The sequence below is a fragment of the Hippopotamus amphibius genome, chromosome 4 (assembly GCF_030028045.1).
Source record: "Hippopotamus amphibius kiboko isolate mHipAmp2 chromosome 4, mHipAmp2.hap2, whole genome shotgun sequence".
Lineage (NCBI taxonomy): Eukaryota > Metazoa > Chordata > Mammalia > Artiodactyla > Hippopotamidae > Hippopotamus > Hippopotamus amphibius.
The window spans coordinates 110,777,074-110,787,884 of record NC_080189.1 but is presented as its reverse complement, the minus strand read 5'-3'; positions in this window follow the sequence as shown (position 1 = coordinate 110,787,884).

Here is a 10,811-nt window from a genome sequence, read left to right as displayed (position 1 = left end):
TCTCGGGCTGTGAGGAGGATTTCTGTATTTGATGGAGGTGTTTAAAAGAAGGGTTTGAACTTCTGAAATTGTGTTTTTCTTTTAAAAAATTTATGAAATAATAAAGACTTCAAATAAGGATACTAGTTCTTCCGGATAAGAAAATAATACATACAAATTGCAGAAAAGTTGGAGAATACAAGGGAAAGGGTAGAAAATAAAGATAACCTGTGATTCACCCATGTAATAACGTTGGTGCCTTTTCCTTTGTCGATGAAAAAAGAAACAATCTAAGAAAGACAGGAAAATTTCATTCCAGGCAAATTTGAGAATTATGACCCAGGAAGAGCATGTGAGGAAGCTCTGAGAGCTGCTCTGTGCATTAGAAGTCAAGGCGCAGTTACAGAAGTGTTGAGACAGAGGGCTGTACATTTAATGACATGTCATTGACAGTTTACATGATCCAGATCTGAGTGCCATGATGGTGGGTCACGTGACCGCTGGCAAGAAGAAGAAGGAATGTCATCTTCTAAGCCGCCGTCTTGCTGATGCTAGGAGAACGTTGCTCTGTATGGCTGAGCAGGTGTTCCCGCTGATGGGGGAGCTTTGGTCCACGCGGAATGCAGACACACGATGCACAGTGAGGGGAGAGAGGAGGGCAAAGGGCAGAGAAGAATCTTTTATGTCGAAATGTTCTTGACTTTTCATAAAGTATGTATTTTATTTCACACCTTCATGATATCCCTATAAAAATACATGTTTCTTTACAATTGGAAATAATCTTCAACATACAGGTTGTATACTTATTTTTTTACTTCGCATAAGTATTTTTGTAAGCTATCAAGTATTATCTGGTGGTTGCCAAGGGGAGGGTTGGGAGAGGTTTGGAGTGGGTGGTTGGGGTTAGCAGATGCAAACTGATATATACAGAATGGATTTACAACAAAGTCCTATTGTATAGCATGGGCAACTATATTCAATAGCCTATGGTAAGCCATGCTGCAAAAGAAGATGAAAAAGAATGTATATACTGTATATGTATAACTGAGTCACTTTGCTGTACAGCAGTAATTAACACAACATTGTAATTCAACGATACTTCAATAAAAAATAAACTAAAAAACAATTCCAGTATTATATTTTGCTTGTTGTAAAGCAGTGCATCTTATATATTTATTTTCTTAAAACTATTAGAAGTTCTTTATTAAATTTTTTTATTGAAGTATAGTTGATTTACAATGTTGTGTTAACTTCTGCTGTACAGCAAAGTGATTCAGACACACACACACGAGCACAGGCGCTCCCGCACGTGCTTGAGCGTGGGGCAAAAATTATCCGCACTCCGGTTATGTTAAAATGTCCATAAATTCTACAGCTAGTGTGCGTGAGTGTGTGTGTACATACACGTATATATACACATTCTTTTTCATGCTCAGCATTTTGATGAATTCTTATATATTTTACCACTCATTCACTGATTTACTCAGCCAAAGTTTATTGAACATTTTTTAGTAAGACATTGATCAGTAAGTAAAAGAGACGATTAAATTAAAGTAAGAAATTCTTGAGTTTACAGTCTAGGGGAGGATGAAGACTGTGTATGAAATCAGGAGTGTTTAGCTATTAGAAACGGGTATGTGTCTTTGGGAGGTAATTCTGCATAATCTCTCGCAGTTCTGTACATCTGTTAGGCAGAGGCACTGACTACGCTTCATCCCACACAACTTTTTGTCTGTACAACAAACAGCCTTGCAACATAGAGACAGTGGCTCCCTCCAGAGAAACGGAGAGTGTGTTTACTGTTCAGTAATATGGAGAAAATATCTCCCTCCAGAGACAGGGCAGGGATGCTATAATTGATGCCTGCTATAATTGATCCAGGGCCCTAGACTCAAGGTTTTTCTCCTAGAACTCAACTCACTGCATGTTCAGGTATCACCTGGGCCCCTTTGCTTCAACCTTTAGAAGCGGGGACCCAAGAAACTAGCAGTATGCACCTTCTTGGCGGTGAACACTTTCACATATATACGTACACCAAATCGTCACATTGTAACCCTTAAGACCACACAGTGTCGTGTGTCAGTTATGTCTCAACAAAGCTGGAAAACAAGACTCCTATTTTGGCTACAGCAATTGTTGTGGGTGATAAACACTCCTTCTTCTATCAGCATGTGTGAAACCAGGGCAAGCTGACTTGGTAGCTCCCAAATTAGGCTGAAATCTTATGTTCTCCAAGACTCCCAGCAGTGATATGGAGGAAACAAAGCAGGGAAGGAGAATGGGTAGTACTGGGAGGTGGGAGGGTTGGGTGCTATGACAAGATGGTTAGAAAATATTTCACTGCGATGGATACACTTGAGCAAAGATGAAGGCAAACGGTGAGCTCTGCAGACACGTGGGGCACAGGACAGAAAATGCTAAGGGGGGATGAGTGTTCCTGTAACACTTAAGTGACAGCAAATTGGCTCAGGTGGGTGACGTTCAGTGAGGAGGGAGACAGAAGTTGGAGACAAGGGCCAGATAGTCCCTGTCACGTAGGCTTTTGAAAGGACTTTACTCTGAGAGAAATGGAGAAGGATAGAGGCTTTGAGCTACGTGATCGGACAGGTGCAAAGGACTTTGTAAAGGTGATTAAGATTGAGAGATGGGGGATTTTGTGTATAAAAACAGATGATTGAACTTGGTGTACCCCCCCAAAATAATTAATTAATTAATTAATTAATTAAGAAAAAAAGACTGAGAGATGGGGGATTTTCCTGGCTTACCCGGGGAACCCTAGCGTGATCACGAAGTCCTTCTAAGGGGGACCTGGGAAGGTTACAGTCAAAGAGGAGATGGGAAGATAGTATTAGATGAGAGATTCGAAGATGTTATGCAGCTGCCTTTGAGGATGGTGGAATAGTCCCCAAGGCAATGAACGATGGTGTTCTGTAGAAGCTCCAAGAGGCAACGAAATGAGTTTTCCCCGATGAACTCAAGAAGAAATGCAGGCCTGCTGGCATTTTGATTTTAGCCCATTGAACCAGGTTTTTTAAAAATTAATTAAATTATTTATTTATTGGCTGCACGGGGGCTTTCTCTAGTTGCGGAGAGTGGGGGCTACTCTTCATTGAGGTGTGTGGGTTTCTCACTGCAGTGGCTTTTCACATGTGACTCTCGGGCTCTAGGCGCACAGGCTTCAGTAGTTGTGGCGCATGGGCTTCGTTGCTCCGCGCCGGGTGGGATCTTCCCAGACCAGGGATTGAACCTGTGTCCCTTGCATTGGCAGGCGGATTCTTAACCACCGCGCCACCAGGGAAGTCCTTGAACAGGATTTTGAACTCCTGACCTCCTGAAGAGTATGATTATAAATTGGTGTTGTTTCAAGCCACACCGTTTGTGGCAATTTGTTGCAGCAGCCACAGTAACTAACACAGACATGGTGCAAGTCCCCCCACCTCCTCTGCTGTGTCACAGACTCTCCTCCCTCTGCCAGGCTGTTCCCGGAGCACAAGAGGCACGCTATTATTACCCCATCATAGAACATTCGCGAGTGATTCCATTTTCTTCTTGAGCAACTGCCCAATTCTGTGGTCCTCGTTACAGCCAATTCTTTGAAAACTGTGTGTATTCTGTCTCTAATTCCTCTCTTCACACCATTACTTGAACCCACTCTAATCAGGCTTTTGCCTTCTTCACTCCATCAGATATGCACTTGACCTTGCTAAGGTGAATTGCCAAGTCCAATGGTCAATTTTCTGTCCTTGCTTGTCCCATTGGAAGCACTGGACTCTTTCCTCCTTCAAATAGCTCTGTAATTAGCCAAGACAGAACCATCCACCATCTCTCATACCTCACGAGCCTCTTCTTCTTAGCCTCCTCTGCTGGTTTCTCATAAGGCCGGCAGTTCCCCACCCACAAGCCTCTGTCAAGTCCAAGTGCACTCTAGTTGTGTTCACACAGAACACAGCATCCACCCACTCACACCACAGGTAGCTCATTATGAGGCCACTTTCTAGAGACAAATACCACTGGCTTCATCATTCTATTTTTATTTTTTTAAAACAGACCATGTCGATACAACCTTTGATGAGCAAATATCTGCTGTTCTCTGCACACTGGCAAGCCTCTTATATGAATGAGTGAGGAGACATAACAGCAATTTTTTACTTCTGGAGGAGGAGAATGCTTATGTATAATTCAAGATGTCGTCTTCTCTCCCTCCCTTCCTCTTATCCCCCCCCCCCATTTTTTTCTGGAAAGCATTTCTTGTGAAGAGAAATAAAATGAAAATTTACCTACTTTTGCCTCTCATAGTCAACATAGAATTGGCAGTGGCTAAAATAAGAAAACAAACAAAAAAGAAATACTCTACATCAAAATAAGTAAAATTATCTCTGTTCTGAGATGACATGATTGTGTATGTAGAAAACCATAAGATAAAACAAAAAACTCTTAGAGCTAATAAACAGTTTCAGCAAAGGTGTAGGATACAACATCAACACCGAAAATTCAGTTACTTTTCTACATACTGACCATGAACAATTCGAGAAGAAAACTTAAAAAGCATTTCCATTTAAAATAGTGTGGGAAAGTACTTAGAAATAACAACCCAAAAGGCAAAGAATGTATAATTTCATAAATTTGTTTGACGAAAGTAAAGACGCAAATATTGGAAGGTCGACCATGTTCGTGAATGAAAGACTTAATGTTAGGATGACAACACTAACCAAAGTCACCTGCACATTCAACTGAACTTTATATAACCTCAGCATCATTTTTTGCAGACGTAGAAACCTCACCCTAAATTTCGTATGGAATCTCAAGGGACCCTGAATAGCCAAAGCAATCTTGAAAAGAAAGAAACACATCTTGGAAAAGAAAAAGTAAAGTAAAAAGAGAGAACAGATTTGGATTTCTCACACTTCCAGATTTCATAACTTACTACAAAGCTACTATCATCAAAATAGTGTGGGTAATGGCATAAAGATAGGTATAAAGACCAATGAAATAGAACAGAATACAAAAATAAGCGCTCACAAATGTAGCAAATATTTTTTCACAAGGTTGCCAAGACCATTATGAAAAATGCAGTCTTTTCAACAAATAAGGCTGAGAAAACAACATATCAACATGCAAAAGAAGGAAGTTAGACCTCTACCTTGTACCACACACAAGCACACATACACACAACCCTCAAGATACATGAAAGACCTAAACATGCAAGATACAAGTATGAAACCCTTAGAAGAAAACCTCAGGGAAGAGCTTCATGACCTTGAATTTGGCCACAATTTCTTGGGTATGTCACCAAAAGCACAGGCACCAAAAGAAAAACCTGATAAATTAGCAATCGTCAAATTTCAAACTTTTTTCATGTCAAAGGAAACTATCAAGAGAGGGAAAAGTCAACCCACAGAATGAGAAGAAAAATCTTTGCAAATCATATTTCTCACAAAGCTAAATAGAAACACCCTAAAACTTTACCCCAGATTGCTTTTGCTCAACTGCCACAAATAGTGCTTGGTGACCTGGAGTCTTTTTTGCTTATGATTTCCATACCTAAACTTTTGATTATCCCTGCCGACTGATGCAAAATGTAAAGTTTTTATATATCCCCTCTATTTCAGAGTGTGTTTTGACTACCAAATTTCTCTTCACTACTGAATTCAAAGCATTTTCTAAGAGCATTTGCATTCACACCTTGAACTAGTCCCAGTGTCTCCCAACTGGCCGACTTGGACATCATAGAATTTGTCACAGTCTCTAGTTAGGCAACCTACACTTAGGACTGGAAATCCATTGCTTCACAAGCCTCACACCAAACACTTTGGTGTGTTCTCGCCACACCCTTCAGTAGTGACGTTTGTTTTTTTCTGTTTTTCTTTTATTTCTTTGACTCTAATTTTCCATACAGTGCCTCCAAAACCAAAGTGATTGAGTGGACAGGATGTTCCTAAGTTCCACGTGAAGGCAGCCAAGGTGCTTTGGTCACCTCCCCCGGTTCCTGCCTCTGTTCCCTTCCCTTCATGTCTCAGAGCACTACCTAATCTTCTTGGTCTTTGTCTTTTTTGCACTCACAGAATCTCAGAGGTTAAGGGAACTTGAAGACCAGTCACAGTCACAGAATAAGTGAACGCATCAGATCACAACAGGAATAAAGTGTGACATCAATGACCATCTTTATTATACAAGGAATCGATAATAACATAAAAGAAAAGCTCAGATGCTCAAAAATGCTTTCAAAGAGCTCTTCTTAGGTCCCATGCATTCCCACATCTGCTGGGATGTCACCCAGTGTGCCTCCAATGAGAACAGTTTCTTCGTGACCTGGAGCCAGTACGTCTCTTGTTCTTGATCTGGTGACTATATAGTGCCCACGACTTCCCGACATAGTGTTCATGATGCCCTTCCAGAAATTCAGGTGAGTAAGAAGAAAACACGGTTCTTTGTTTTTCTTGGAACTGATCTTTCTTGGGAAATGGTAGCAGAGAGCTTACTGTATTCTAGATACAGAACCACGTCTTGGGGGCCCCCTATCATCAGGGACGGGCTCCACAGAGACAGCCACTGTCCCAGGTGCTTTGGTCCATTCGGGTCCAGCTGCTCTGCAGGGCGGTCCGCCCAGCCCCGGAGGGAAAGGGATGGTTACTGCTTGGAGGTGTCAACATCTAAATGTTGATATGAAAGAGAGACAAGTGAGAAGGCTTAGCAGAATTTCCTCTATGAGTGCGTGGGTGGATGCCAGCTTGGACCTGCACTGGAGAAAAGACCCCACATCAGAAGACTCTTTTCCTGTTCACCAGACCACAGAGGATTTCTCTCAGACAGTATGTGAGAGGTGTCCCGTGTCAATCTGGGCATCCACAACAGAAACAGATATCAAGGACTATTGCTCAGAAATGCAGTGTCATTTATGCTCTTATCTGATCACAAACTGTTGAAGTTGCTTCCAGTCAAGGCTGTGGTCCTCGTCTCTAAAGCGTCTTCTGGTCTCCCTGTTGGCGCAGGACCCTGACCGCGTGGATCCGGCCCCGGTGCACAGCCACGCGCGTTGCCTGCTCACTGACCCGCAGATGCCAGATTCCCTGTCACGTGTGTGCAGCGTGGTAGAAAACAGAGGCCATTTCTATGTATCTCAGCACTTATTTGCCATGGAAACTGTATGTTCTACAGAAGATGAGGAGAAGGGGAATCTTCGATCTTTTTTCGTTTTAGAAATTAATTAAAGTAACAACCAGTGTCCTTTCCCAAAGCATGGAAAACTGACCATGGCTTAGATCTGTTGAAAGAGTAGAGAAGAAAACAGAAATAATATAAGTCACAGACACACTCGAGGGGAAATGTGTTGATTGGAGCAACAGCACCAGTTATACTCCCCAACATTTTGAGTGATTGCTGTACCAGGGAGCTCTCTCAATGAATCAAACACCCTGTGAAGTGATCTCAACTGTTAACTCATATTAGGAATAAAGAAAGCACCCTGGTTATAAACTTGCCTGAGGCCACGTTGAAGGTGATTGGGTCATTTTTGTAAACTTCAAGAGACACCATCTTATGTAGACGTTTGCTCATTTCTCCTCCTTTCCTACTTCCCACTGCCACCCTGAATCTGACAACAGGGTGGGTAAGGTGGATAATTTTGGGGAGGAAAGAGAACCATTGGCAGAAATCTTCTTGCATTACATTTGCACTTTATGGACAATGGGTAGTTATTTGCAAGAAGAGAGATTGTTAGAGCTCTGATTTTCCAGCTCTCCCCAAGAGCACCTCGTGGTTACGGTGTGCCCACCTGCTCCAGTAGCACACCTGGAGGCACACTGCAGGTGTGCTACTGGAGCAGGTGGGCACACCGTAACCGCTTGGTGTGCCACCCATATCCTGCCCGCCAGGCGCAGCTCCGCTTTTCTCCCAGTGGATCACCTGCTCCAACACGTAACGACCCCATAGAGAGCCGCCAGGTTAGGAGTTCGAAGGATCGTCCCATGTCCGGTGAGGAAGTTATCCAGAATGGGTGGCCCCAGTGAGCACCTCACGTTGAGGACGGTCAGAACTTGCCCCACGATCTCAGCTGTAGAGACCACAGATGGATGTATCTGGGGTCAAGCGTACACTAGTGGGTGTTCCACAGCCTGGCGTGCTCTCTGATTGTGGATGTTATTTGGATTTCGGCTGACGACTTTTCTTCTTTGGTCAGCCCTCTGAGTATTCAACTCCCCTGCCTTCTGCACCACTGAAGTCACTCATTCCAGTGGCAGGTGTCCAATCGGAATGTTGTGGGATTTTAATATCCAGACACACTCAACAGCAATTACAGTGTTGCTGACAGCAGTTTGAGGCACCCAATTCCCAGTTTATGACAGAGTTCGCATCCCCAAGGTAATGGGCTATTTTCTAACCTTTGCCGTGTTCTCATCTTTGCTCAGCCATATTGCATTCTGTCAAGAATCATAAAGAACATAAGATGTCAACCTGATCTGTGAGCGAACCAATTGGATTTTCCTGGTTTCACGATGCTGGTCAAGGAAGCACTGTTTAATAGTCCCAACAATTGCTGTAGCCAGAATAAGAGGATCATTTCCCAGCTTTGTTGAGATGTAATTGACATATGGCATTGTATAGCCTTAAGGTGTACAATGTGATGATTCGATGTACCTATGTATTGTGGAAATGTTCACTCCAACAAAGTTTGTTGTGCTAGTTTCTTGGGTCCCCATTTCTAAAGGCTGAAGTGAAGGGGCCCAGGTGATACCTGAACTTGCAGTAAGTTGAGTTCTAGGAGAAAAACCTTGAGTCTAGGGCCCTGCATCCATGACAGTAGGCCCTGCGCATCCCTACCCTTTCTCTGGAGGGAGCAGTAAACACACCCTCCATTTCTCAGGAGGGAGCCACTATCTCTATGTTGCAAGACTGTTCACTGTACAAACATCTCAAAAAAATTAGTGTGGAGTGAAGGGTAGTCAGTGCCTCTGCTCATCAGATGTGCAGAAAACGTGAAAAACTGCTTACCGTTACCTCCCAAGGGGCACTTACCCGCTGCTAACAGCTAGGTACTCCTGATTTCACTCGTAGCCTGCACTGGAATATAAACGCAAGACATTTAAAACTAGTTTAGTTCTTATCTACACTATTTGTTGATCAAACAATGTCTTGTGCACGACGGTTTTTCAATAAAGTTTTGCTGAATGCATCAATGAATGAATGGCAAAATGTGCAAAAACTAAAGAGAATGCTAACGCATAGACAAATGATGGAGAAATTAAGTTGATTAATGTGATACACTACTTAAAACAAGCAAAATGCAATACTGGATGTTTACAATAATATTTGATAGCTTCAGAACATACTTATGAGAAGTCAAAGGAAAGTATTCCATTTGTATGTTGAAGATTATTGTGATTTGTAAATAAAATACAAACACATTATATGCCAATTATGTCTCAACAAAGCTGGAAAATGATGCTCTTATTTTGGCTACAGCAATCGTTGTGAGTGATGTGTAAAGGAAAATCATTCAGGAAAATGTACCCAACGTTAAGTATTTTCTAATGGGCTAATTACAGGTTATCTTTGCTCTCTATCCTTCCCCTTTTCCCCCCAGGTTTCTGGAGTTTGTAGGCATGATTTTAATGAGCGGAAAAAGAGACATCCTTACCCTTTTCACCGAAATATAGTTGGCTTACAATATTATATGATTTCAGGTGTACCACCGAGCGATTTGTTGTTTCTATAGGTTACACTCCATATAAAGCTACTATTCAAGATTGGGTATATTCCCCAGGGTCCTAGGTTGTAGGGTTTTCCCTTTCAGTGTTTTAAATGTATCATGCCACTCCCTTCTGCCTACATAGTTTCTGCAGAAAAATCAGGTAAGAGGGCTTTTCTTTGTATGTGACTCGTTGTTTTTCCCTTGCTGCCTTTAGAATTCTCTCCTTATCTTTAACTTTTGCCATTTTAGTTATGACATGCCTTGTGTGGGCCTCTTCGATGTTATCTAGTTTGGGACTCTCTGTGCTTCCTGCCTCTGGATAGCTTTGCCCTTCTTCAGGTTCAGGAAATTTTTAGCCGTAATTTCATCAAATATGTTTTCTGCCCCTTTCTCTCTCCTCCTTGTGGGACCCCTATAATGTGAGTGTTAGTATACCTGATGTTGTCCCAGAGGTCCTTTAAACTGTTTTCTTTTTTAACATTTGTTTTTCTTTTTGCTATTTTTATTGGATGATTTTCCATAATTGCATCTTTCATCACTTATGCATTCTTCTATATCACCTAGTCTGCTATTAATTCCTTCTAGTGCGTTTTTCATCATAGCAATTGTACTCTTCAGTCCTGACTGGGTTTTTTTGTTGTTTTTTTTTTAACATTTTCTAGTTACTTGTTAACAGGCTCACTGTATCCATCAATTCTTTTCCCTAGTTCAGGTATTACTAATGCTTGTTACTAATGCTTTGAACTCTGGTACGTTATTTTGGTAAGTTATTTATGTGTTTCATTAGCTATTTTTTTCAGGTGTTTTTCCTTATTCTTTCATTCGAAAAAAAGTCCTTTGCCTTCTCATTTTGCTTAACTTTCTCCATCTCTATGATATTGTGGGAAACCGTTACCAAGCCCTGTCTTGAAGAGGTGTCCTTGTGTGGAAGCCACCCTATGCAGTCTGTGTGTGCCCAGAGGCTTTGGTGAGAGGGCTGCATGTGACGTGAGCACGGGTCATGCCTTTCCCCAGGTTGTGCTGGCATCTATCACCTTGGTGGGGGGTGGGGGCGGGGGCTAGAGCAAGAGACAAGTCTGAGCGGGCCTTTTCCGGTGCTCAGTGGCTGTCACCATTGTATCGGGCCAGGCGAGGTCCCAACCTG